Genomic DNA, 27,969 nt, shown 5'->3' on the forward strand with positions numbered 1-27,969 from the left:
GTTTCTGCCATTTGATACCAAATTCTGGGGAGAAGAACAGAGCTGCCCTGCAACTGAGTATCATACATTTTAAGAAATAGATCCTTTATCCCCAGGCTATGCAGCTTCTGCTGTCTTGCAGAATGGCATACTTCTGGAGGCAGCCTGAAATCAACAAGGACTTGTTGCTAGGCAGCAGATACCTCACTTTCTGCAAATTATTATTATTTTCTTGTATTATCATAGTGCCTAAGAGTGCCATGGACCAGGACGCCATTGTGCAAACCACTGCACAAAAACACTTGTATTTTTATTTGGTGTGAAGCATATGATGCCAAGTGACTACATGTCTCGGTGACATTTCTGGTATGATATGCAATCAGATTTCCATCAGAAGTATCTGCTTAACTTTTACTGTAAATTTCCTGCAGACATTTTGGGCCTAAGTCTACAGTTCTCACCCAGTCTTCACTCTGGCAAAAATCCCACTGAATTCAATTTGCCCAGTTTTGTTCCCATGAGAGTTTGGCCATTGACTTCAATGGGAGCAAGACTGTGGCCAATAAGACTAAATATGGAGTGCAGTTTTTGATGAACTGTTACTAACAAAGCTCATATTAACTATTGTCAGTGGTGGCTGGCAGGCTTCTTGCGGAATCCTTTTGTTATTATGACTGGATTAAGGTAAAATATCTTTGTAAACAATCATGCACTTGTTTTATTAGGGCTATTATTGGGCAAGATAATGTATGACGTGTGTGTGTGTGTGTGTGTGTGTGTGTGTGTGTGTCATAACTATAAAGGGAAGGGTAACAGCTGTCCTGTGTACAGTACTATAAAATCCCTCCTGGCCAAAGACTCCAAAATCCTTTTCCCTGTAAAGGGTTAAAAAGCTCAGGTAACCTGGCTGGCATCTGACCTAAAGAACCAATAAGGGGACAAGATACTTTCAAATCTTGGGGGGGGGAGGAAGGTTTTTGTTTGTGTTCTTTGTTTGTGAGGGTGTTCGCTCTCGGGACTGAGAGGGACCAAACATCAATCCAGGTTCTCCACATCTTTCTAAACAAGTCTCTCCTATTTCAAACTTGTAAGTAAATAGCCAGGCAAGGCGTGTTAGTTTTCCTTTGTTTTCTCAACTTGTAAATGTACCTTTTACTAAAGTGTTTATCTTTGTTTGCTGTACTTTGAACCTAAAACTAAAGGGGAGTCCTCTAAGCTCTTTAAGTTTAATTACCCTGTAAGGTTAATTTCCATACTAATTTTACAAAAATAATTTTTACCTTTTTCTTTAATTAAAAGCCTTCTTTTAAAGAACCTAATTAATTTTTCCTTGTTTTAGATCCAAGGGGGTTGAATCTGTATTCACCAAAAGTTGGTGGAAAAAAGAAGGGGAAATGGTTAATTTCTCCTTGTTTTAGATACAAGGGGTTTGGATCTGTATTCACCAAAAAATTGGTGAAATATTTCTCAAGGCTTCCCAGGAAAAAAATGGTGGCAGCAAAACCAAAGCTAAGCTGGTAGTTAAGCTTAAAAGTTTTCATGCAGGCTCCTACATTTGTACCCTAAAGTTCAAAGTGGGAATACAGCCTTAACAGTGTGTGTGTGTGTGTGTTCACAGAACACAGGGACAGCATAGAAAGCCCCCACCTAAGGATCAGGAAGAATTTCAGTCCTTGTGCTCCAAGAAGACCAAGGCCAGCTTCACATCTAATCTACTGGGGCAAACAGCATCCCAAAGGGGTCAGGGAGAAGCAGCGAGGAGGTAGGCTATGGGCCCACCTCACCATATGCTCTAGCTTGAGATGTAGATCCAATATACAGGGGGAGTAAACTGCATCCCACAGAAGGATGTAGCAGTAGGCATGTTTCCATATTTCAGAGAAGCCAGCACAGAGTGAAGGTGGGGGTTTTTTGTGCTGAAATATGCATTATTTGATAAAAATCATTTGTTTTTACATGGACAGTGTAAGATTTATGATGTACTTTAGTCTTCATGTCCTTGCTTTTAAGCGCTTGGGTTTTGTAAATGATGAGATAGTTAAATACATTGTTGTCATTCAACAACTTCAATTGATTTATGACACCAAGGTTTTCTGGTTTGGGAATTTCTATGTAATTAAGTTAAGACATATACAAGATCTGCCTTGGAAATTTTAAACTGTAGTCCAAATGGAGTATCTGTATTACATTAGTGAATTTTCTATAGTATAGTATAGTAGTAGGGTAGAAATTGATAATAGTGAACTGTATTTTTATGTTTTCTAGTCTTCTACCTTAGCTATAGTTCAAGGGTTTGACAATTAAAAATCCTCAATGTTGGCCTCTCATTGCTACCATTTAATTTAATAGTAAAATGTGATTGGCTTCATTGCAGCAGTTAGGCCAGTACTCAGCACTTCTGAAAATCTCAGTTCACCATGATTAAATTTTCATTTATAATTAGAAATAGACCTAAATCAAATACTGTGGAGGTGAGCACCTCCAGTCTTAAGAGATATTAGATCTGACCGGAACATGGATCCTAACATTGTGATGTGATCGGTTGAAAAGCACTATACAAGAGCTAGATATTATTATTTATTGTTAACAACAACAACAAGAAGATACAATGTGTCCAACCAACCCTCCAGAAGTGAACATCCAGAACTCAAGGGAAGTTCCAGATTCAAACTTTGCAGCTTAGGCACATAACAATAATAAACACTTACATAGTGAACTTTTTCAAAGTGCCACACAAACATTAACTAATATCTTAGTTTCTGATAAGTGTATTATTCCCTGGATGCATGATTGAAATCCCAGGATCCCTCACATTTTGCAAAAATCCCATATTGTAATATACTACTTGTAAAACATGTCCTAGTTATTACTGCAGCCTATATTGTGGCCTATATGCAGGTTCATTGATCAGACAGTGGTGCCGAAACTTGGGCTTCTGCGTCTGCACTTAGACACCTAAGTAAGTAGCCTGATTTTACAAAGTTAATGAGAGCTGCTGTGTGCTCAGTACTTTCAAAAATTAAAGCACTTAGCCAGGTGCCTAAATGCACACTAAGAACACTAACTTTAGGCATTTTTTAAAAAAAATCTTGATCTACAAGTCCCAAAAGGAACTTTTCTTTGATCATTTATGGCAGCAGAGTGCAAAACTGTGAAACTTGGAATCAAATGGAGCTGCTGAACATACAGCATCCCTCAGCATCAGACTACTGATTTAGGTGCCTTACTGTGGGTTTAGGAATGTAACTTTAGTCACCCAACTTTGAACATAATCATAAACAAAGTCACCCAACTTTGATCATAATGTGTTAACACGACACAAAAATCCACAACATTATTCGATATGCTGCCAGCAGCCAAAGGAGAAGCATTGATATGAAGCTCAGATTGCCTCATTGCAGGCTTGAGTCTGCAGCCCTTCCTTCCCAGTCAATGAGGGTAAGACTCACAGAATCAAGCCCTGAACTAGTACACTTCTGGTGCTGAGTCATTCAGAGTGCCCTGTTCACTTACAGGAGCAGCTATCAGCAGCTAATGTGACCCCTGGATGAGCAATGTTTGGATGGCCTTGGTGTAGTTGGAGGACAAAAATGCTTAAATGTCTTTTTAAAATTAAATGGAATGCAAGCAAGACATTATTACAATTGAGAGTGCCCATAAATTACATGTGTTTGCTTTTGCAATGGCCTGTAAGAGTTTGCAGTGTACCTAAGAGCAAAGATGTAATAAGTCTTTGAATGGTAACCAACATCTTAAGAAACAGTAAGTTTAAAACATTGATTTTTCTATTAACCCCTCCCCTTACAAAACGATCAATTTAAAAAACCCTGACAAAATCTCATTAACCCTAAATCATCCTCACATAAACCATCTCTGCTAACTTACTGTACTACCGTAATGGAACTATATATATTTAGGTGAAGAGAAAGGCAATATTTTTCTTAGTAGGGATGCTGCAGGAGGAACACTATATTTTCCCTAACATTTTCCTACCATTTTAAACCAACCCTTCTCATTTGTTAAGGTTTTCCTCTCTCACTTTTCTCTTGGGTTCTACATGCAGCCTGCAGTTTGAAATTGACTTGTTCAGATTCCCGAAGATTTGTTACAGCAATTTATTGTACCCTTACTGCAGTGAGAAACAGTCTCTTTCTGCAGAGTAGACTGTAAGCTATTTGGGATAGAGACCTTGGATTTGTTTCTGAGTAACGCTAGTGGAGTAATTCTATTGTCTGACAAGTGTCATAAGTGAGATGAAAGTGGTGTAAATGAGGAGCAGAGTCAGGATCTTTTATTTATTATTTTGTACTGTGGTAGCACTTAGGAGCCCCAGGCATGGTTCAAGACAGCTAGACTGTACAAATGCATAAGTAAAAGATAGCTCTTTCCCCCAAAGAGCATACGTACAACCTTTATCCTCATGCCTTTCAAACACCTAGAACATTGTTAGCATCATATATATATAATATTTTTCACATTAAGTCAGATTTCATTTTAATCTTGTAAGTCATCAACAGAAACACCCATTCTATGTTATGACTGCGAGGGTATCTCTTAGAATACAGCAAAAGGCCCACCCAATTAGTTACTAAGACTCAGCAATTTCTCTCTCAACCTTTAGCAAGTCAAAATAGTTCGTGTCACTCAGCGAGGTATAACAAATATTCCTTGAGAAATAAACATCTCCATTACATCTCATTCATGCGCCACCATACTGAGGACCCAGCAGTCTGAAGTTATCGCCGACCATGCCGGGACTGCAAAAAATTGGGAAAATCAGATCCAGGAAATAGACTGGTAGGTCGCCCTCAGGTATACCCTCAAAATGACGTTTTAGCTCCTTGCTCGGAGCGGGTCGAGCCCGACTGGGCAGAGGGTGGGGGCAGGTGTCTCGTGCACCGTCTATAGCCCTGCGGGTTTTTGTGTGGCGGGTCCTGCCAGGGCTGGCTCCCTTGCCCCTGGGGAAGTTGTGGTTTGAACCGCTTACATGCTGGATCCGGAATGTAGAGACCCAGAGTTTTTAGGGTGTTTTGGGAGTCCTTCAGCCCATGTAATTTGTTGTCTGTCTGCTCCGCAAACAGGGCCTGGCCATCGAAGGGGAGGTCCTGAATCGACTGCTGAGCCTCAGAGGACAACCCGTAGAGGAGCAGCCAGGACGCTCACCGCATGGAGATGGCGGATGCCAGGGTGCGGGCAGTGGAGTCTTCAGTGTCAGATGCCGCTTGAAGGGCTGCCTTGGCAGCAGCTGTGCCCTCATCGAGGATCGCCCGGAATTCTTTACAGGAACCTTCCGGGAGGGCATTCTCAAACTTGACCACGGTCAGCCACGTATTAAAGTCATAGCGTCCAAGGAGGGCCTGGTGGTTAGCCACCCTCAACTGTAAGCTAGACGAGGAATACATTTTTCATCCAAACAAGTCTAGTCTCCTGGGGTCTTTATTTTTGGGGGTAACTATGGGTTGCCCCTGGCGTTCCCTGTGGTTAAATGCCTCGACCACCAGGGAATTTGGGGCAGGATGAGAGTAAAGATATTCGTGTCCCTTAGTCTGCCCATTTAGAAATGGGGGGCAGAGAAGAGGGGGTTTGCCACAAGGCTCTGGATATCTTCAATACCCCTTCATGAAGGGGAAGGGCCACCCTAGCGGTGGAGGAGAGGACATCAAACAGGGAGTCCACTTGCTTCTCCAACTCCTCCGCCTGCAGGCCAAGGCTGGACGTGACCCTCTTCAACAGCTCCTGATGCGCCTCAGTGTCATCCTGAGGAACTGGGTGAGGGGGCTCCATGATGGCTTCATCCAGTGATAAGGAGGAGAAGGTGGGTACCATGGATTCCACAACACCCACTGGTGGTCCAGTTGGCTGTTCTCCTTGGTCCACATGGACTTGCAGGGTCTTAACTCCTGGGGCCTCAAGCACCGGAGGGAGTTGGGTCATCCAGGCAACAGGCCTGTCCAAAGCTCCCAACACCGAGCGGGCAGGCTGGGAGGGCTGGGTGAACCCCCATGAGTTCCAAGGGTACCACTGGGCCTGGGGCCACGGGGAAGGTTTCGGTATCGACGATGCAGGCAGTACCAAAGGTCTGGGAGACTGCCCTACTGATGTGGAGCCTTGCTCCTCACCGGAGCCATATTCAGAGTGATTGCTACCCGGTGACCCAGATCCACTGGAGAAGCAACCCCATGCCTGGCAATAATCGCGGTCGTGTCTAGAGGAGGACCGGTCCAAGCAGGATGTGCACCTCCATGGGGACCTCGGTGACCAGCAGTGATCGGCAAACCCGGGACGGGAGACTGGTGATCCATGGCTTGCGCTTCAAGACTGGTGACAAAGAGTGGGACCTGGAGGTATCCCAGGCTGGGTGCCCGGGGGGATCTCCCCGAATACAGTGACACCCGTCTCCGGGATCGTTGGCGGGGCCCACAGCTCCAGTCCTCCGATCATTCCCGGGATCTGTAATGGCGTTCCAGTGACGCGAAGGGCTGGTCCCAACGTTCCTTCTGGGAAGTGCATGCCTCCATGGTTCTGTGCCAGGTAACCGGCGAGGTCCACCTCAAATCCCGCTGCCAGTGCCCAAGGTCCAATAACCTAGAGGGCTCCGCTATGTCTGCCTCCCTAACTCCGAGGCATGATGGCTTTTAGCGGGTGAACCGTGGCAGGACATCCCCCGTAATGGGTAGCAGCACCACTGGGGTGAGGGCAGATGAAAAGCTCCCAAGGTAGGCTTGTCCTGAGGTCTGGGCATCACCGGGACTGGTGTGGGTGGCACCGGGAGTGTCAGGATCTCCTGCACAGCTTGGAGCACTTCAGGCATCGATGGCACCTAATGAAGGCCCGCCTCTATGTCCGGGCTTCCAGGCAAGGAACGGGTGGGCTGCATTGCTCAACATGAGTTGAGACCCAACTTCCTGATGGGGGAGATGAGCCACCCGGCATGGGTCTTAGCTCGCCTCCAGCCCTGTCCTTCCCCTTGTGGGAAGTAGGAGACCGTCCCCTATCGGCTTTTGACTTCTTGGCCAGGGCCGTGGACGGGGACCGGTGCTGGCTCGGCAATGGCTTCGAGTCTGATCTCACGCTCTTTCTTAGTCCTAGGTTTAAAGGACTTGCAGATTCAACTCTTATCACTTATGTGCCCTTCACCGAGGCACCTGAGACAGCGACTATGCCTTTTGCTCACAGGCATGGGGCGTTTGCTGCGATTGCAGGGCTTAAAGTCTGGGGACTGGGGCATGCCCTGTCACCCGGCTAAGTCCCTGACGGGACTAACAAAACTCTAACTACTGCTAAGGGCTAACTAACTCAGTTACTAACTATGTACACTAACTTTACAAGAACTCTAGTTCATACAAACGAAGCCTAAGCAATGCTAGTAAGAGGAACAAGCGTTCCATGCACCATCACTGGTGGCAAGAAGGAACTGAGGATGGGGGGACCAGGGCCGGATTAACTTTTTGCGGGCCCAGCTCCAAACATATTTGTGGCCCCCCTGGAGAATGATTGTAAAATTGGCCGGGGGCAAAAGCACAGTGGGACGGGAGCTAGGGTTGGTCCCTAGAGCAAGAGAGGAGCCAGGGGTAAACTGCAAGCACAGCAGAGCTGGGAAGGGGGTAAACAGGATCCCCCCCCCCGCACCTGCCCACATAGAGCAGGTACATACTTTCTTCCTGGTTCTAGCCCATTCTCTTAGTCTCTCTCTGCATTGAGCTACCCCTCCTTCAGTGTGACAAAGTGGGAATGTTCTTAATGTTTTCTCTGAATAACATGTGGGTGCCTCAGTTTCCCCATGCATTTCTTAAGTATCTAGGTGGTGGGATAAGGCTGTGTGATTGTTGCAGAGCCATAGAGGACAGGTGTGATACTGTCTGCACAGAGAATGGCTGACACACTGTCTCCTGGCAACTGATGGCCTGGGCCCCTCCCCTGCAAAGTGCCAACTGAAGGTGTTGGAGAACAAAGAGATCAGGTGGCCTCCTGGCCTGGGGAAAGAGACAAAGAACAGAGGAGGGGCTGGAGGGGGTTGCAGTTTGGAGCTGGCTGGGGAAATGGAAGGAGGTGTCTGGTGTCTGGGCTCCCTACCCCACAAGATGGACCTGACTGAGGGGTCCCATTTTCCATACCTACAAGCTCTGCTTTGACTGTGTTCCTGTTATCTAATAAACCTTCTGTTTTACTGGCTGGCTGAGAGTCACAGTGAATCACAGGAAGAGGGGGGGTGCAGGACCCTGACTCCCCCACACTCCGTGACATCCAACAGCAGCAGAACAGGTTCTCTTCCAGCCCTCTGGGGTGGGTGTTGGGAGTGGGAGGAGCGGAGGGTAATGTGGTTACTTCTATAACCGGACTTTTAGTTTCCAGTCAGCACTGCTAACCGGACACCCAGGTCCCATTTTCTACTGGCATTTCCAGTCTAAAACTGGATACCTGGCAACAGGGGTACGAAAGGACCTGAGTGGGGGAGGGATGGGGCAAGCATTCATTTTTAAAAGTGAGAGGGCTAAGCCTTAAGCAGTGGGAAGCAAGGGGTGGGGTGGCTAGGGAGTGGAGAGGAGCTAATGGGCAGGGCCATGTCTGCTGTACTGCCCAGTAGGTTGGAGACTGTGGGGATCAGCTGACACACTATCCCCAGCCCAGGTGACAGCCAGTGGTGGATTTAGAGTTAGTGGGGGCCCCCCAGCCCTGTGCTCAGCTTCATTTTTGGGGCCCCTCCTTGGGACCCAACCAAGAAAAAGAACATTCTCTCTTATCTCCCCTCGCCCCCGTTTTTCATTCTTTTTTTAGTTCATCCTCCTCCTATAAGTAATAGCAAGTAAATGAAAATAAAGTGAGGTACCTTGATTGTTCTTGTAGTCTAACCTATTTTTCCAGAGACCACTTTAAAATTGCAGAGGGTCTCGATGGACCACTTAATGATCTTTCCAAATATTGTAAAAAACGTTGGGGTGCGGGGTCTGGCCAGGAGCTAGGGTGAGGGAGGGAGCTCAGGGTTGGGGCATGAGGTTGGGGTGTGGAGCTCTTACCTGGGGCAACTCCTGTTTGGTGCGAGGGGTGCAGGTGGGAATGCAGGGGGTGCAGGAGTTCACATTTGGTGCTCAGGATGGAGGTGGGGGGGGGGGGTTCAGGAGTCAGTCCTCACAACAAAGGTCTAAACTCTTGGTACCAGCTCAGCAACTTCTCATTAGTTTGGTTTCCCTCAGGTTCAACATGCCTCCTTATTCAGCCAGGCTTCAACTGTCTATGAGCAACCTGTCCCTCAACCCTTGACCTGGACCCATCTTCTCAACTGTGCTATTAATCCTTTACTCTTTCTCAGAGGACCTGTTGGAGGAGGATTCAAGAATAGTTCTATCAGTTCTTCCTCTTGTGAGAATTTTAATATTCTGCTGCTCTTTTCCCTCTGTTTCGGCTGCTCTTTCTCTTAGAAGCACCAAGAAAATGCACCTCAGCCCCCAGTACTTGCTCTGCCCCACAGCTTTCCCATTTCTGCACTTCTTGGCTCTTTCTCCCCTCATGGCTTCTCTGATTGTCTGTCAGAACAGAGGGAAAAGGACAATGTGACTTTATTTCAAGAACTTATCCATGATATATACAGTAATAATAATACTTAGCACTTAGCATTTTTCATCCTCAAAGCACTTTACAAGCATTAAATGATTAATTCTCACAAACCCCTCCTGCAAGGAAGGTAGAAATCGTTATCCCAATTTAAGAGATGGGGTAGGCGGAGAGGTCAGGTTACTTGCCCAAGGTCATAGAAGGAGTTAATATTAGAGCTGCCATTAAAATTCAGATGTTCCTGGATCATAGACCACTAGATCATAACACCTCTGTACTATTTAGGTTTGAGGCTAAACTACAAAGTTTGGATTCAGATTTAAACTGTCCCAAAATTTGATGGAAGAATCAAATCCATATTTTTGACTTGTTTGATTTTAACAAGAGACCAACTGCAAATCTCAGATCTGGATTCAAATCTAGATTTAGATTCAAACTGTCCTGACGTTTTGACATGCTTGGATCCATGTTTTTATTTCAGTTCATTTTCAGTTCAGTTTTTATAACGGTTCAGTATGGGGCCCATAGCTCCAAAGCCACATTGTTTTACTTCATTTGGATTGCAGGAAGCATGATCACAAATTAATAAGCTTCTAAAGGTCCTATTGTTTCTTCTGCAGATTGGTATCACTGGACCCATTCCCAAAATTATGGCTCATCGCACAATGTCGGACCTGAATTTACTAATTTGTTTACTTACTGCTCCTTCTCTATTGAAATACTTTACTATTCACAACCATTAAACAGACAGCATTTCAAACTGAACCACCTTTTATTACAGAACTTTCCAAAAAAAAAAAAAAAAGATGCCCCCAGTAGAAGAGCCTGACCATAGGTCACTCTCTCTAAACTGTGCTCATACATTTTCAATTGCAATATTCTATCGAAACACTCTTTTACATATCAAAAAGCAGGCAAACTGGCAATAAGCACTATTAAAAGAGTAACTAAAACTGCTGTAGATTAGGGAGGGTTTTCATGGTTTCACTAGAGCAAATGGAAATTTGCATTATATTATTATGTCAGTGTGACTTCCCTAAATGTATTCCTTTATTCCTGCCCAGTATACACTGCTATTGCACAGTGAGAAATGTCTTTGTTTTTCCTGCCATAGCTGACTAAAGCTATCAAGGGACATACCCATTTTCAGCAGAGTTTTATCTCATTTTCCCATGTTCCTATGTTGTGATACTTCTGGGAACAACCATGACATTTTGTTCAGATTGGAATCATTTCACTTCTTTTAAGTATTGCTTATGTATTAATTTATTTTAAAGTACAGCCATACCAGACAACATCTCTTGTATGACAAAGTAACATTTCCCTTTTAGGCTGTTTCCTGTGGTGCTAGTGTAACAATTCTTCAAGTAAGCTATGGAAATATTGTATGATATTGAGGACAATTCAAATAATCACTTAAATACTTAGCATTTGGAATTCTATTCTGATTTTTCCTGAAGGTGCCTGTGTAAAGAACAAAAGCCCCCGCATACCCAAGGGATGTGAATCTGCTTGTATAGATTTTCCTCAACAGACATCACTATTTTCATCAACAACGACAACAACAAAAGAGAGAGAGAGAGACAGATAAATATTAGCAAATCCCTTAAGGAGAGGTTGCAGATGTTCTATTTTAGTCAGCTTTGTCTCTGTCTTGCTTTGAACTCCAAGCCTCACTCTGCAGCATCACATTTAAACCAACCAAGGACAAAACTCCTACAGAATCAGATGCTTCACTCGAGAAGAATTTCTTCCATTCGAGCTTTTCAATGACCTTCATGTATTCCTTTGCCAATGAACGAGTGTGTGGCTGAAAAATCCTGCTGTTGTTCTTTCTTTTGCTTAGAAACTTTGAAGGAAATAAGGCAAAGTCACTTTCCGAAAGGTTGTAAGTCAAGGGTCAATGGATTCTGCTTTTGTCCTCAGTTATTCAAGGTTGATTAAAATACCATTTTGCCTGAGCAACGGTGTCACAAAATACATATATATCTGTAGCTCTATCTATATATAGTTATGAACCATAAAACTAATACTCCGTGGTAAGGGGCTACAATGGGAGACAAGGCAAGTAAATCTAGTTAAAGGTACTGAACAGACTGTATGAAAAGGGGTTGGAGATTTGAATAAGTCCAGGTGCAACAAAAAAGAAAGAAGAAGAAGAAAAAGTCTGTCCTGGGTCAGAATGTGTCATGGCACAACACATATTTAACAAGGTGGTACATCGCCTCATGGTGTGCAGTATCATTTGAAATAGCATAGGCTTGAGGATTTTATTTTTTACCTATTCTCACTAGAAAGCAGCATGTGGACACAACTAGGAAATTCAAAACGCTGCAGTTTACAAAGACCTGTGGTTAAAATGGTTGTGGTTTTGTTGACGTTTGTTGGGTACTAATTCTATTCTTTTCCTACTTTAGTGGTTTAAAAAAAAAGACTTATGTTCTTTACATTTTAACATTCCTGCTATGCAATATTTTCGTCTTGGGTTTCTAGGGAGATAAGTGGGTTATGTTTGCAGGTACTCAGATCTCCCACAGGTAATTCAGAACATTGCACATGATGCTTTAATCTACAATACTTATTTTCCCCCTTCAACCATCTGAAGATTTCACAGTACTGGATATAGGCCTCTTAATCTTCTATTATTCAGATCAGTATAATGATTTCCTCCTTAGCTGTACAATATGTTCTTTTTTTTAAAGAAATAGCACAGATGTAGAGGTTGCTGCTAAGTGTTAAGAATTCCCTTCTTCTCACTGACACCCCATTTGTGCTTCCATCTGCCCAAAATTTGGAGTCAGATAGTATCAAAGTTGATAGCAGCTTTCCAGCCCAGGATAAAAGCTTTTCCATAAGTTAAATACACAGTGTTATCAGACATTATGCTGGCTTGTTAGATGAGATAATGTGACATGATGTAATGCATGAGAGGAGAGAAAGGAAAACTTTGAAATCAGCTATCTGCTGGCAATCCTGATGAAAACAATCCTAGCCACAAAATAACATTACAGATAAGAGCAAAAAGAGCTGCTACGCACTGTATATTGTATACCTGATGAGCACAGCAATCAGTCTACCGAACTCATACTCTGCAAACTACTTATGAAAGGCCAAGAAAATATTCTTAGATCCTGTGCTTTTATAAACATTTGTTTTATCATCATTGACACAAAAAGTGGAAAGTAAATGCATAGATATGGAGAGAAATACCTAATGAGGCTATATACCCAGGTAGGAATGTTTCTACCATCAGTGGAAGAAAGATTCATAACTCATGAAAGACAAATTGAACAGTGACTGAGAGAGCTCTTTCCTTTCTAAGTGCTGCTAACATCCATATCATAGGGCAGCCCTGTTCTCATTATGTATTTATTTTTTTTAAAATATTTTCACTGATGGATATTACTTAGGTGGTAAATAATAAACCTTAACAGAATCGATAATGAACTATAAAAAAGCCTTTTTGCTTTGCTGATGTTTGGACTATATTACAGCTGTTTAAGCCGCTGCTCACTTTGGCTTCAGCAAGGTATTTAGCATGTGCCTAAATTAAGCACATGATTAGTCTCATTGACTGCAATGGATCTACTTGTTAGGCATGTGAGGGACCACTCAGGCACTTAAAATTATAGATGGGCTTAAGTTCCTTGCTGAATTGGGGCCCTTTACGGGGGACAGCAGCTTTAAGGGGATCCATAACAATGGGAATACCCAGAGGCATTATCCTTCTGGGAGCTTTTACGTGTTTGTGCCGAGCCTACCAAACAAGCACGTCATCCTGATTAGGATCTTTGGGCATGCCTGCATTTTGAATATTAAATAATAAGAGCAATAATCAATAATAAATACCCAGAGAAAATGTTTATGGTATTTCTTACCCATTTGGAAGCAGGAAGAGCTCTCGTTGACTTGGCTGGATTTCTTGCCTAAGTGAGAACAGAGTAAAAACTCAACAAGAACCTTGGGATTTGGTAACATTATTTACAAATGCTTACATTTCTTTCCAAAAGCCAGTGGAAGTTTTTCTGTTCCCAGTGTGACCCGAAGTAAAATGAACTGATGGACTTCAGGCCTGATCTTTCTCTCATTGGACTAAAAATCAAAACCCCTTCAATGGGGGGCAGGAGCAGTACTTTTATCAAGATTTTCGTACTACTAATTGCCCAAGGCTGAAGTTGCTCCAGCAAATTTAGGGATAAATGGACGCAGCAGGAGCAGAGGCACCGGCTTATGAGACATTCTAAGGGCTTTTAAGAGAACACAACGTGAATTGAGCGTGGAAAGTCAAATATATAAAATGTTGAATAACCTAACCTATTCAAGCAGATGCAAAGACAGAGAGAGTATCAGGAAACATATCTGAAGTGGGAAGCAGGTTTTTGCCCTAAGGAGTGGGTTGGAGAAGGTTGAAAGAGGATATTCTTAAGTTCTCTAATTACTCATTTATTTGAGTCCTTGAGGATCATTTTGTCATTATTATTTTGTTATTTAATTAGTGTGCTTAATTAGGGGGCTAAATCCTGTAAGTTGCTGAGGAATCTCACAACTCCCATTGACTTCAATTAAAACAAAACACCCTTCTTTTTCCATGTGTTAAAAACTTTATACAGACTCTGTCTGAGATATTGTTTAGGGTCATTATTATGATAAGAAGCATAGGAAGAAATTGTGGGGCTGATGAAGACACAGCAAGTAGTAAAAGGTTAGTACACATCAAGGGTGACATCTTGACCCTATTGAAGTCAATGGGAGTTTTGCATTGAGTTTAGTGGGTCCAGAATTTCACCACTAAAAATTAAAATCACCGGGAAAAACTAAAGCCATTAGTTATCTTGTCATCAAAATAAGTATGAAATCATCAACTGTGTTCATTCTTCTCCTTAATTTGAAGACTTCTTTTATAGTAGGTCACAAAGAGCCTCTTCTTCCCATAGTTTAGGCATGTTTGGGATGATTGTTAGTTAGTATTATTTGGTAAATATTGACAGTATGCTCAGTGCTATACAAGACACAAATATAAAGACAGTTTAAAAAGATGTACAAATAAGACAACACACATGGGAAGAACCTGAGGCATCTGCTCCCTTAAATGATCATTGTTTATTTTTCTTTTTTCTGTTTGTGGACCCTCTGGAAGGAGTGTGGATCAGGATGGATTGGAATGCATGTGGGGGAGGAAGAGGAGGGCAAAGGGGGCTAAAGTACTGGGAGGATGTTTCATGTAAAGGAGATGACATGAAAGGTATTGAGAGAGATAGAAAGAAATGAATAGGATGTTGATGCCTGTGTAAATGTCAGGCCCTGATGGGGGCTGGAGAACTGTGGTAGTGTCTTGACACAGGCTCCAGTAGCATGCCAGGTGTACTATCGCTTGGGTGAGTGCTATTGATGCTTGAGCTGCTAACGCTATATTTGCCCTAGTACAAGGTGGAACCCAATATGTACTCCCTAACTGCCTTCCACATCACACTTTCCCCAGGAACCCAGAGACCCTACTTCTCTGACCCCCACTTCCCTAATGGCACTGAAATGTCACTTATGGCAAGTCATCACTTTGCTAACCAGGAGGGAAATGAAATGAGTTGGAGAGTCAATGAGGCTAGAGGAAATGTGTTCCAGATGGCAGGAACTGCAGAGGAGAAGGATCTCTCAGCAACAGTGGTGAGATAGGTGTGGTGGGACAAAGAAAAGGCCACTTTAAAGAACTGGATGGAGCAGGGAGGCATTAGGAGAGAAAAGATTCATGATTTTGAACTGGACTGTGAAATGAATGGATGTCTGATGATAGGGTGACATCTATATTATAATGAATGGGACTGGAGAAAGAAGAGATCTAATTCAGTGTGACACCAGGGCTCAGAAAAGCAAGCAAAGGCCAAGCTGCTGTCTCTTAAACCACAGAACGTCATTGTCTAACACTGGCCATTCAGCGTTTAATAAAGATCTGTTTATAAAACTCTGCCTGCCTGCCACATCACTTAATACTAATGAAACAATGTGGTCTAATTTCCTTCTACATATGAGAAGGAGAGAAAGGCCTGAATCAAAAGTCCAGATTCAAATAACATAAATACATAAGAGGATTTTCAAAACTCAGACCTAAATCCAGATCTCAGTCTTGCAAATAGAAGAACAGGAGTACTTGTGGCACCTTAGAGACTAACAAATTTATTAGAGCATAAGCTTTCGTGGACTACAGCCCACTTCTTCGGATGCATATGGAATGGAACATATAATGAGGAGATATATATCCACACATACAGAGAGCATAAACAGGTGGGAGTTGTCTTACCAACTCTGAGAGGCCAATTAATTAAGAGAAAAAAAACTTTTGAAGTGATAATCAAGCTAGCCGAGTACAGACAGTGTGATAAGAAGTGTGAGAGTACTTACAAGGGGAGATGGTGGGATGGAAATTATTGAAATCATGGTGAAATTCCTCAAGGGCTTCTTTTCCATGGGTCCAGATGATGAAGATGTCATCAATGTAGCGCAAGTAGAGTAGGGGCGTTAGGGGACGAGAGCTAAGGAAGCGTTGTTCTAAGTCAGCCATAAAAATGTTGGCATATTGTGGGGCCATGCGGGTACCCATAGCAGTGCCGCTGACTTGAAGGTATATATTGTCCCCAAATGTGAAATAGTTGTGGGTGAGGACAAAATCACACATGATGGCATATATCACATTGGTAGATGTGCTCGTTCACCTGCACATCTACCAATGTGATATATGCCATCATGTGCCAGCAATGCCCCCCTGCCATGTACATTGGCCAAACCGGACAGTCTCTACGCAAAAGAATTAATGGACACAAATCTGACATCAGGAATCAAAATACTCAAAAACCAGTGGGAGAACACTTTAACCTGTCTGGTCATTCAGTGACAGACCTGCGGGTGGCTATATTACAACAGAAAAACTTCAAAAACAGACTCCAAAGAGAGACTGCAGAGCTAGAATTGATATGCAAACTAGACACAATCAACTCCGGTTTGAATAAGGACTGGGAATGGCTGAGCCATTACAAACATTGACTCTATCTCCCCTTGTAAGTACTCTCACACTTCTTATCACACTGTCTGTACTCGGCTAGCTTGATTATCACTTCAAAAGTTTTTTTTCTCTTAATTAATTGGCCTCTCAGAGTTGGTAAGACAACTCCCACCTGTTTATGCTCTCTGTATGTGTGTATATATATCTCCTCATTATATGTTCCATTCTATATGCATCCGAAGAAGTGGGCTGTAGTCCACGAAAGCTTATGCTCTAATAAATTTGTTAGTCTCTAAGGTGCCACAAGTACTCCTGTTCTTCTTTTTGCGGATACAGACTAACACGGCTGTTACTCTGAAACTAGTCTTGCAAATGTTCCCTGTCTTTATAAAAAGTTGGAATCAAACCCCTGGATCTGAAATCCCATAGTGTAGAGTATTGAAAACAGATCCAAACTTTGCAACTGGATTCCATCTCCATGAGAAGGTAGTCATCCGCATTCTGCACAGGTGGGAGTCTGGGGAGTTAGATGGTCCAAAAAGACAGGATTCAAAATGTCAGAAGAAGAGATATGGTTGAGGATTTCGGAAATGGTGGAATTAAAGCAGCACTGTACACAGTGATTGTTGCAGAGGGGATGGTAAAGAGTCACAGGAAATATAGGAAGAGGAGATTTGTAGGCCATTTCATTACACTCCTCTTCTATCCTTCTGTTCAGTCAAGAGAGAATATGCTTTTCTTCTCATTCTGATCTCCCCTGATGTTTTTCGTTTTTTTTCCTATTTTTGTTTTCTTCCCCTCATGAAACAACACTGATGAAACAATATGAACAAACTGACCAAATACATACTGTTTCATGCCTCATGACGGCAGCGTTATGTGTGATTATAACCATAAGTGGCACAAGGGCTGGGCTAATCCTTGAATGGTTTATACAAAGACAGAAAATACTTAAGGGCAGTGGACACAAGGTAATGAGAGGATTTTTTATCATATATGTGTCAGCACTACTAAACTGCAGATTGACCATCATAGTTCTCCATAGGTGTGTCTTAAGTGTACTTATTCCATTACAACCTTTTAGATGTGTTTGAAAATATTTCTAATTATGGGGCATATTCCCTACTGCTGTAAATTCCTGCAGCTTCACTCCGAAGTCAAGAGAGCTTCACCAATTTATACCAGCAGAGACTAGAGAACCCGGTCCATTACATACTGCAATAAAGTCAACCCACTCTACCTAGCAGCCTTTACATTTCCGTTAAATAAACCAAGATAATATTACAGGGACAAGAGGTAGGGAAATAGGCTTTATTTTTAATACTGTTTTTAGAGGCTGTGATAATAAGGTCAAGGGTTATTGTGCCTAAAGCTATTGCATACATTGCATGATTTCACAGCTACATTTTCTGATAGGATCTTCTGTGTAACTGAACCTTCATCATAAATTTCCTTGATTATAAGCCTGTGTGACTGAACAAATGGCCATCAAATGCCTCTCCACCTACTTCTGATTTCCTGATCTTCAAAATGGAACATTAAGTGCTAGTTAGTCACTGACAGTAGCAATACTCCATTTATCAGCCTATTAGGTACAGCTAGTAATGATAATGGGGGTGAATGTAAAGTAACAAAAGCCTAGAACTGATGTTTCCCTCTCCCCGCTGAAAGGAATAATTCAGTAATTACCGAGCACGCCTCATTTAGTAGACTGGATGGAGGACAGGAAATGGGTTATTCAGGGGATTTCAGGGGGTCTAAATTAAGCACCCACTGTTATATTTTTATCTTTATTGTACTATAGTCCCCTTTTTTATACTGCATACTTTAATAGCTGACTTTCACTGCTGGAAAGTTCTCTTTCAGGGTCTTCATGTTAGAGATGCAAGATTTCTTTTAAGCACTAAACTCAAATTCAGGTATCTACAATGATGATTTGCCATTCAGCACCTCTAGACTGTTATGAAGAGCTTGTTGCTATTTAGGGCCTGTGCTCAATTTGATGAATTACCAGGTTGATTAAGAGTGGCATCTATATTGAATGTTTGCCTTCTGTATCTCAACACATTAATAAGGGATCTTTTATTTATGCAGTTTCCATTGGCTGGAAACCTGCTCTATACCCAGCACTGATACTGTATTTTAAAAAATATTGGCCAGATCCTCAACTGTTGTAAATAAGTATAGCTCATTTTAGTCAATGGAGCTATGCCAATTTATACCATATGTGGATCTGGCACTATGAAATCTTAGCACAAATGTAGCTGTATCAGTTGGAGGCTACAAGTCTGAGTTCTGTGTTCTTATTAACAGAGCTGCCCAGAGAACAACTACTCCACTTCATGAAGGATTTCGAGATTTCAAAACTTGGCTTCATTTTGAATTGGTACAAAACCCACACATTTCAAGATTCTCTGCCAAGGAAAATTCTGGAAAAAAAATGTACATTTCAGTGGGTCAAGAAGTTTCATTTTAATAAAATTGAAAAGTTTCAATTCTGACTTTTAAAGTTTTGTATTATATTAAAATATATAATATGATTTTTTTTTTACAAACATTCAAAATGAAAAGTAATTTCCAAAGTGAAAAATTGAAATGTTTTATTCAAAAAATGTCAAAGTGACATTGAAAAAATCTTTTGTTTTTTTAAGGAAATTTAACCAAAAGCAACACAAGTTCATTAAGTATTTCTATTTTGACAGAACTGTATTGTCTGATGGAAAATGGTTCTATTGACAGTTTTCCCACCAGTTCTACTTATAATTCTATATTTTAAATTATTTCCTCTCATCTTCATTCATTCAAGTTGGGTTGTTTCATTTGTAGCTAAGGGGGTCCTTCAGTTCTGGCTCCAACATGCCTAAAAGAGAACCTGGACCAAGTCAAGAAAGTTTTATCAAGCCCACAGATCTCAGTAGGCTACATAGAAAGAGAAACTGAATCTAGTATTGTTGCTGAACTGAAAAGGGCAATGAATCAACTGCATGATTTGCTTCACAATAGATTAGAGTCAGTACAGCACAGTGAAAATCGGACAAAAATCTCTATGCAAACGATCTTTGACTGATTCTTCGCTGTTCCTCCTAATCAGGCAACTTTCTTCACCAAGTCCAACATTAAATACCAAACACCTGAATGACAGAGCTAAGGCACTGATCAGCCTATATAAGACTGCAATATTTCAGTTCTAGAAACCTTGAGATTTAACAAGAATTCAGTTTAGCTTTCCCTTCAGGCTTGGATTTATTTTTATTTTTATGACTAAGAGAATTTCCAATGACCTCCAGTACTACCACCTGGAAAATGAGGTTAATTACCACCTCTTGACCTTGTACAGCTTGGCATCAGACCTTTGGCATTTTGAGCTACAGTGCATCTCTTACCTCCAATTTTCCAGTTTAATCACATAGGCTTCTACAATATCAATGTGTTGCGGACACAGTTTACGGACTCCAGAAATCAATAAGTTAATATTTATTTACAAAAACAATTAAGTTCTCTTTCCCCTAAAAATATAAAAATCAATTACAATCCAAAATATACAACATGAGCCTGATTCAAAGTCTACTGATGTCAATGGAAAGACTCCAAATGACTTCAAATGGGCTTTGGATCAGGCCTAAATGTGTAAACTTCTGACTTTATAGAATATTGGCTTCTTTAAGCAAGAGTAACATATGTCATACTCTAATCTGATTTCCTACCATCCAAATAAACACATGATATTTCAATATTTTTAGACTAACAAGAATCCTGTAACAAATCACACATAATATTTATCTTTCTCTCTTTGTAATTTCACAGTAAAAATTCAAAGTAAAGGTCTTTGTAATAATATTCCTACATTAGCAGATGAAATAACAGAAAACCTAGCGAACAGTGGGTGCACTTTAAAAGTTTTTAACTGTGAGTGATCTTACGGATTCTATCAGTGTATCTCTCTTTAAGCATATGGAATATCTCAAAAGCTGGCAGACTCTTTTAAAACAGAAGTAAGTACAATTTCTGTACATTTAATTGTGTTATGAGAACAGAATCAAAGGTTTTTGGAGTCCTTCCAGTGGAAAGCGTAGTTAAGAAGTACAAAAGCCTATAAACAGCAATAATACTAGACCCAAAATAATCCAGAGTGGCTAGATTAAGGTGTGATAATCTCGGATCTTGTTTCATTGATCTTGTCCCTTCTGGGTAAACCTTCCATTTTTTTTTTCATTTGTCAGAAGAATTATTCCACTTAAAGGACATAAACATAGAAGGGAAAATATAAAAGAAAAAAAGAGTGCAAGAGGCTTTTTTTAAAAATGCAGAAATAAGCTATTGGTATTCCCACCCTAATTTTTTATACTGATACAATTTACAAGTTCAAATGCAAGAAGGAGAATATAACACACACACACACACACACACACACACACACACACACACACACACACACACACACACACACACTAACCTCTTCTATGTGTCTAAGCCTGTGTAAAGGGCTCCCTCTTTTTCCAAAGTAAACCACCAAGATATCAGGTTCAAAACTCCTGGTGCTCTTCTTAGCAGCAATATTTTTCAAATCAAGAGTCACTGCTACAGTGAAATGGAAAAGATAAACTCCTAGGCATAATCAAACCCCCAGCCACATAAATTACTGTAGTCATCAGTTGGTTGATATCAGCCTGGGGTCTCCTATTGATTCTTACATCCAAGAATCTTACCATCAAAAGTCCTGGTCCTGCAATCAGGTCTGTGTGGACAGACCCTTACACTTTTGTGGAATCCCATTGAAATCATGTACGGATCCCTCAACACAGATCTGATTGTAATACTAAGGCCAGAAAGACAGACAGAGATAAGACAAGAAGCAGTGGAGGACTCAAAGGAATGTATTAACATAGGGAATACATTATTATATCCAACCTTCTTCTCTTGGTATATAGTGTTGGAGTGGAACAGGCTTTTGACTGATAAGAGTGTTTAATTTAGCAGAAAAACTGAGATTTTATTGGTAGACTTGAATGTGAAGAGGGAACGGGGTTGGAATACTGGGATTAGGAATTTATTCCATACATACAGGAGAGCAGGGAAGAAGGCAGGAAAATGGAAGTGAAAGAAGGAAAGAATGGGAAGTGATATGGCTGATATTATTGTAGAGCAAAGATAGTGAAGTAGAAACAAAATCTGATGCATGGGCTGAGACATAGATTTGCAGGGTCATGAACTAAGGTACTGTAACCATGAATCCAAATGATACAGACCTTTGAGAATATCTGAGTCTAGATCTCAGTCTTACAGCTCAGACCCACCTCTAAATACACATGGATCCTGTGCAGGACCACCACCAAAAAAATAGTGTAGAACTGTGTACTACAGTTGTATCATCATCATCATCATCATCATTTGCTTGCGTAAGGAACAAGTTTATTTAGCAACTGCTTTTCCTTATCATTATTCATCCGCAGATACCATATGTCAGCTATAAGCAGCTTTTGGAAGAATATTTATATTAAAAAAGCCCTTCAATAAATATTTACTTTAAGAGTAAGACACAGATCTTAGTAACAGATTGAAGAAGGCACAAAAATAGCTTAATGTTGGAAAGAGAGAAAACCTATTATTGATACACATATAGCAGATATTCAGATGGCGGGTTTGTTGTTTTGGTATAGGAATGTTGTTTTATTCATTTTAATCCTCATTCCTTCCCCCGCTTTCCAGACCACCCTAAACATCTTGGTCATATTTAATTTCTCAGACCTTTATGGTGTTGAAAAGCTTGTGATTTTGCTGAATGTAGCCCCAGAACAAAGTCCTGACATGCCTGATCATTAATCTAGCAATGTGAAGTGATATGATATATGAGTGGCCTTAAAAGACGAGAGAAGTATAGTTCCCTGCATTGTATGATTTATCTCTGCCATCTTCAGCCTTTTCCTGTAAAACATCTTGCTTACCTGGAACTGAGACTCCTGAAAACTGTTTGCTCTTATGTGCAATGAACAATGAAGCAGATCGTGACCTAACACAATAATTGAATTAAACCAAGATGTAAATGCATTTTGCTGAAAGTGCTTATTACCAAAGAGACAAATCCTGTTTGTGTTCTATATTCACTGATCCCTTAATACCATGTATGCCAGCCCCACAAGAACCTGAATGATCATGGGATCAGAATGGTCAGTCTGCTGGGAAGGGGTCATAGGTGGGCTCCATGTAAACTCTACAGCAGGACCCTCAGAATGTGTTGGGGAGGCATGAAACTCATCCAAACAAGCATTACATTAGACTCATAGACTTTAAGGTCAGAAGGGACCAACATGATCATCTAGTCTGACCTCCTGCACAGTGCAGGCCACAGAACCTCACCCACCCACTCTTGTAATCTATTCATAATCTCTGGCTGTGTTACTGAAATCCTCCAATCATGATTTAAAGACTTCAAGTTACAGAGAATCCACCATTTACATTAGTTTAAACCTGCAAGTGACCCATGCCCCATGTTGCAGAGAAAGGCAAAAACAAACAAACAAAAAACCAGGGTCTCTGCCAATCTGACCTGGGGAAAAGTTCCTTTCCAACCCTAAACATGGCAATCAGTTAGACACTGAGCAAGGGGGCAAGACCCACCAGCCAGACATCTGGGAAAGAATTCTCAATAGTAACTCGGAGCCCTCCTCAGCTAGTGTCCCACCACCAGCCACTCGAGGTATTTGCTGCGAGCAGTTGCAGATCAGCTACATGACATTGTAAGCATTCTCTTCATTCATCCCTTCCATACATTTATCAAGCTCAGTCTTGAAGCCACATAAGTTTTTTGCCCCCACTGCTCCTCTTGGGAGGCTGTTCCAGAACTTCACTCCCCTGATGGTTAGAAATTTCAAGCCTAAACTTGTTGATGGCCAGTTTATATCCATTTGTTCTTGTGTTCACATTGGTGCTTAACGTAAATAACTCCCCTCTCTCCCTAGTATTTATCCCTTTGATGTATTTAAAGAGAGCAATCATAGCTCCCCGCAGCCTTCTTTTGATTAGGCTAAACAAGCCAAGCTTTTGAGTCTCCTCTCATAAGATTGGTTTTTCATTCCTTGGATCATCCTAGTAGCCCATCTCTGCACCTGTTCCAGTTTGAATTCATCTTTCTTAAACATAGGAGACCCAAAATGCACACAGTATTCCAGATGAGGTCTCACCAGTTCCTTGTATAATGGTACTAACCCTTCCCAACCTCCCTGTCCCTACCTTTTCAGACGCATCCTAGGACTGCATTAGCCTTTTTCATAGCCTCATCATATTGGCAACTCATAGTCATCCTGTGACCAAGCAACACACCCAGGTCTTTCTCCTCCTCTGTCACTTCCAGCTGATATGTCCCCTGCTTATAGCAAAAATTCTTCTTGTTAGTCCCTAAATGCATGACTTTGCACTATTAAATTTAATCCCATTTTCTAATTACTCCAGTTTCCAAGGTCATCCAGATTGTCTCTCCTCAGCCCTCCACTCTTCTCTACCATCTAAACATCCTGGTTCCCCTCTCTCCCTTAGCATGTCACACAGAGAGGGATGCAGTAATCCCTATAAAGAGGCTGCCTGAGTAGAAAGGGGCAACCAGGGCAGGTTACTGAAAAACTAACTCCCCACAAATAAGTGTGTGTGAGATCTGGGACTTTCAGGAGCCTCAGGAGGTAATGCTATCATCCTCTATTGGGTAGAAGAGGAACCCTATCTAGGTGGGTCCCACTACTTCTTTCCTGACTAACATCTCTGTTTCAGAACTGTCGGCTACTGTGCTTTTTGTCGGTACGCCCTTAAGGGTTCCACCGTAGTTCAGCAATAAAAGAACCCTAGCGCCTCTTTCCCCTGGCAGAGCTATGGAGGCTGTGTGAGCATGTGCAGAGGCCCTGAAATTTTACTTTCATGACCTTGGTGAGGAGGGGAAAAGTTGTGGTGTAACTAGTAGAGACAGACCTCTTATATGTAATGGGTACATCTGCTTGTGCTCATAAAACCTTGCCGTAAGAAGGAGTCTTGCCCAATGGGCAGAGTAGGGGCCTGGCATTTTAGCCTCCTGGAAACAGAACTCAGGAATCTTCACTCCCATGTACTCCCCTCTAGCTGCCAGACTACTTTCCCTCTCAAAAGCAAGCACAAGGGAAGTGGCAAGTTAAATAAAAGGGTTCACTTTCCTGTAGTTTCATTATTTACAATGCTTAAAACATCTAATAACATTGCTTAAATGTTTTGCCTTTGACTATATAAAGGGATGAATACTCTAATCCCTCCAGATGTAATTCCATTTGAGTTTTTATTCCAAATTTTGAAAGCCAAGCATTCTAAGGCCCAAGTTTCTATGCTGAGCTGTTCCAAATAATTTCAAAAATCTGCTGAATGGTATTTTCAAAACTTCAGGGAGCCAGCCAGTGAACCTGCTCAAATTGACTCACAATAGGCACAGATCCATTTCTACCCAATTCAGTTTAACACAAATTGCAAATGCTTCATGTAACTTTAACAAGTCATCCTTATTTTATTTTTTCTCTTTTTTGTTTCCTGCTTCTTTATAACATGTTCTACCTGGCAGTGGTGTAGCCAGGAGTGGAAATTTGGGTGGGCCCTGACTTTCGGGTGGACAGGCAATGACTGACTGTGCTAGCTCAGCTTCTCCCAGGACACCACACCCTCTTCCTAGCCCTAGTGCCTCCAGACACCCGGCTTCACCTGCTGAGCACACACATGGGGCAGCTCAGAAAATGGCAAGGCTGAGCTGCCGGAGCGCAGCTTTCTGAGGGGCAAGTGCATCCTCCATCCTCAATTTCAGGTGCCCGAGTGATGTTCTGGGCTGCTGTGGCAGCCCTACAACCCTGCTCAGATTTGGGTATTTGGCTGGGCCTGGATGCTAAGTGGCTGGGCCACTGCTACCAGGGCTACATCAGGAGCCGCTGAGGAGCAGTTTTCTAACTTAACACATTAGGCTGTTTCCAGAAAAGATATCCAGTCAGATATCTGGCAGCCAAAGTGAATTTGGAGTTAATTTTTCTGATCCTTGGTCTACACTACAAATTTATGCCAGTAAAACTGCATTGCACAGGGGTGTTGAAAATCGAGACCTCTGAGTGACGCAGTTATACCGACTGAAGTCCTGATGTACACAGCCCTATGTATACAGTGCTATGTACACAGGGCTTCTCCCGTCAACATAGCTACCGCCTCTTGTAGAAGTGGAGTTCCTACGCCAATGGGAGAAGCTCTCCCATCAGCATAGGTAGTGTCTTCACTAAGCACTACAACGGCACAACTACACCAGTGCAGCACTATAAGTGTAGACAAACCCTGAGCTCTGCAGAAAATTGAATTTTAGTTGATTGCCTTTGCCACTCTGGTACTGCAAAAATAGTCATGTAAGAAATATGACAGTTCGGTCTTAAATACCAGTAGGTTGGCTAGCTCTTGACATTGTAATTAAAATGCTTTTGAGGGGAAAAAGTACAAGACATAAATTCAAAGGAAAAAACAGTTCAATTGTATGACCTTCCTGTGTATTTGAAAAGCAAATAACACATTTATGTAGTGATTTTACCTTCATAAAACAGAACTTTTCACATCTACGTTAAAATGGCTGCACAAGTAATAATTATTTTGCATTTCTAGAGCACCTTCTGACCCCAGATCTCAAAGCACTTTACAAATATCAATGAACCAAGACTCACTATACCCTTGTTATCACATTGCATGTTGTTATTCCCATTTTACAGATGGGGAAACTGAGATAGAGCGAGGCTTAGGGGCTTGCTCAAGGTGCATCTAAGAATATAACCAAGAATGCCAAACTCTCTATCTTAGTCTCTAACTACAGGACCATGTTTCGTCCTAATTCTTAACAGTAATGTTTGTGTTTTTTTTGATTATAGTATTCCATGACAGGATGGTAGTCTTCAATAATGATACTCTAATATCCATAATTCCAGTTCAGTCAGAATATAGAACTTCATCTGATACAGTCAAATCCTGCTTCCTTTACACGCACAAGTAGGGTCACTTATGTCAATGGGCCTGTTCACATGAGGAAGGCAAGCAGAATTTGGGCTACAGTAATTAGAAGAATTTTTCTCCTGTTCCAATCCAGAACCACATGCTTTACTTCCAGAAAATTGACAATTTAATGGTGCCAGTTCTCTCCCACATTCACCTGCAGAATTTCACTCATCTCAGGGGGACAACAACTTGAAGGAGTGACCTCCATTATCTGAAATGTCAAGCTGTCATAAATGTGCCTGCTCCATTCTCTCCCTCAGTAGCTGTGGCAGTTGCTGACCTAACCTGGCTGTCACAATGCTTCCAGATTATTTTTAAAACCCAGTTTTGAAAAACAGATAAACCATCAATGGGAATGAAGGCATGGCAGGGAATTTTCAGAGACCAGGGCAAGATGTGCTGTTTGCCTAAGGAGAATAAAACATCCTTTCTTGTTCTGTGCATTTTACCTTGTGAAAATAATTTGGACTAAATCATTCTATTTGTGATAACTGAATTTACGTGTGTGTGGGTATCTATGGAAAGAAACACATCTATATACACATATCATCTATACAAGATACAAACAGCTTCCATTTGAGGAAAGATTAAAAAGACTGAGATCTTAGGAAATAAATCACTAAGTAGGGGATATGTTAGAGATCTATAGAATTGTGAATGGTATGGAGAAAGTGCATAAGGAAGTGTTATTTACCCCTTCACATAACACAAGAACTAGGGGTCACCTGATGAAATTAAAAGGAAGCAGGTTTAAAACAATAAGGAAGGACTTCTTCACACAATGCACAGTCAATCTGTGGAACTTGTTGCCTGGGATGTTGTGAAGGCCAACAGCATAACTGTGTTAAAAAAAGAATTAGATAAGTTCATAGAGGATAGGTCCATCAATGGCTATTAGCCAAGGTAGTAAGGGACACAACCCCATGCTCTGGGTGTCTAATGCTGGGACTAGACGACAGGGGATGGATCTCTTGATAATTGCTCTGTTCTGTTCTTTCCCTTCGAAGCATCTGGCATTGACTACTGTTGAAAAACAGAATAGTGGGCTAGACAGACCATTGGTCTGACCTGGAATTGACATTTTATGTTCTCGTTTGAGAAAGTGAGTTTGAGAAAAAGGGATTGCACAGCAGTTTAGTGGTATTGCATCCCAATGTCAAAAATGCCATGCCATTTGCTGCCAGTGATCGCTTATCAAATTGTGATTTAGTCCACTAATGAACCTTCATGTTCCCTAACCTGAGGAAGAACCAATGCTTTTAAAAATCTCTTATTTCACTTCCAATATTTTAAAAACAAAAGAAAGCATTTTGACAACCTGTTCACAAAAACAAGAGCAAGATGACACACTTAGGATAAATACGAATGTAGTAAATTTTAACAGGAAACATACACCCATTATAATGAGAGATGCAAATTTGACTCTGTCACCA

The 27,969-nt window shown here is 41.6% G+C and overlaps 1 long non-coding RNA gene across 3 annotated transcripts in view; it reads right to left on the minus strand.

Annotated features, from left to right (window-relative positions):
• LOC112058734 (uncharacterized) overlaps window positions 1–27,969 on the minus strand; it is a 467,231-nt gene that overhangs the window by 126,674 nt on the left and 312,588 nt on the right. For 2 of the 3 annotated variants that reach the window (XR_010601232.1, XR_010601231.1), the window contains one exon: window positions 13,407–13,454. This is a non-coding gene — a long non-coding RNA (uncharacterized LOC112058734). Of the gene's footprint in view, window positions 1–9,646; window positions 11,378–13,406; window positions 13,455–27,969 lie in introns of those variants that run through there. The other variant, XR_010601233.1, reaches the window with a different exon arrangement.

Source organism: Chrysemys picta, chromosome 5 (assembly GCF_011386835.1).
Source record: "Chrysemys picta bellii isolate R12L10 chromosome 5, ASM1138683v2, whole genome shotgun sequence".
NCBI classification, from domain to species: Eukaryota; Metazoa; Chordata; order Testudines; family Emydidae; genus Chrysemys; species Chrysemys picta.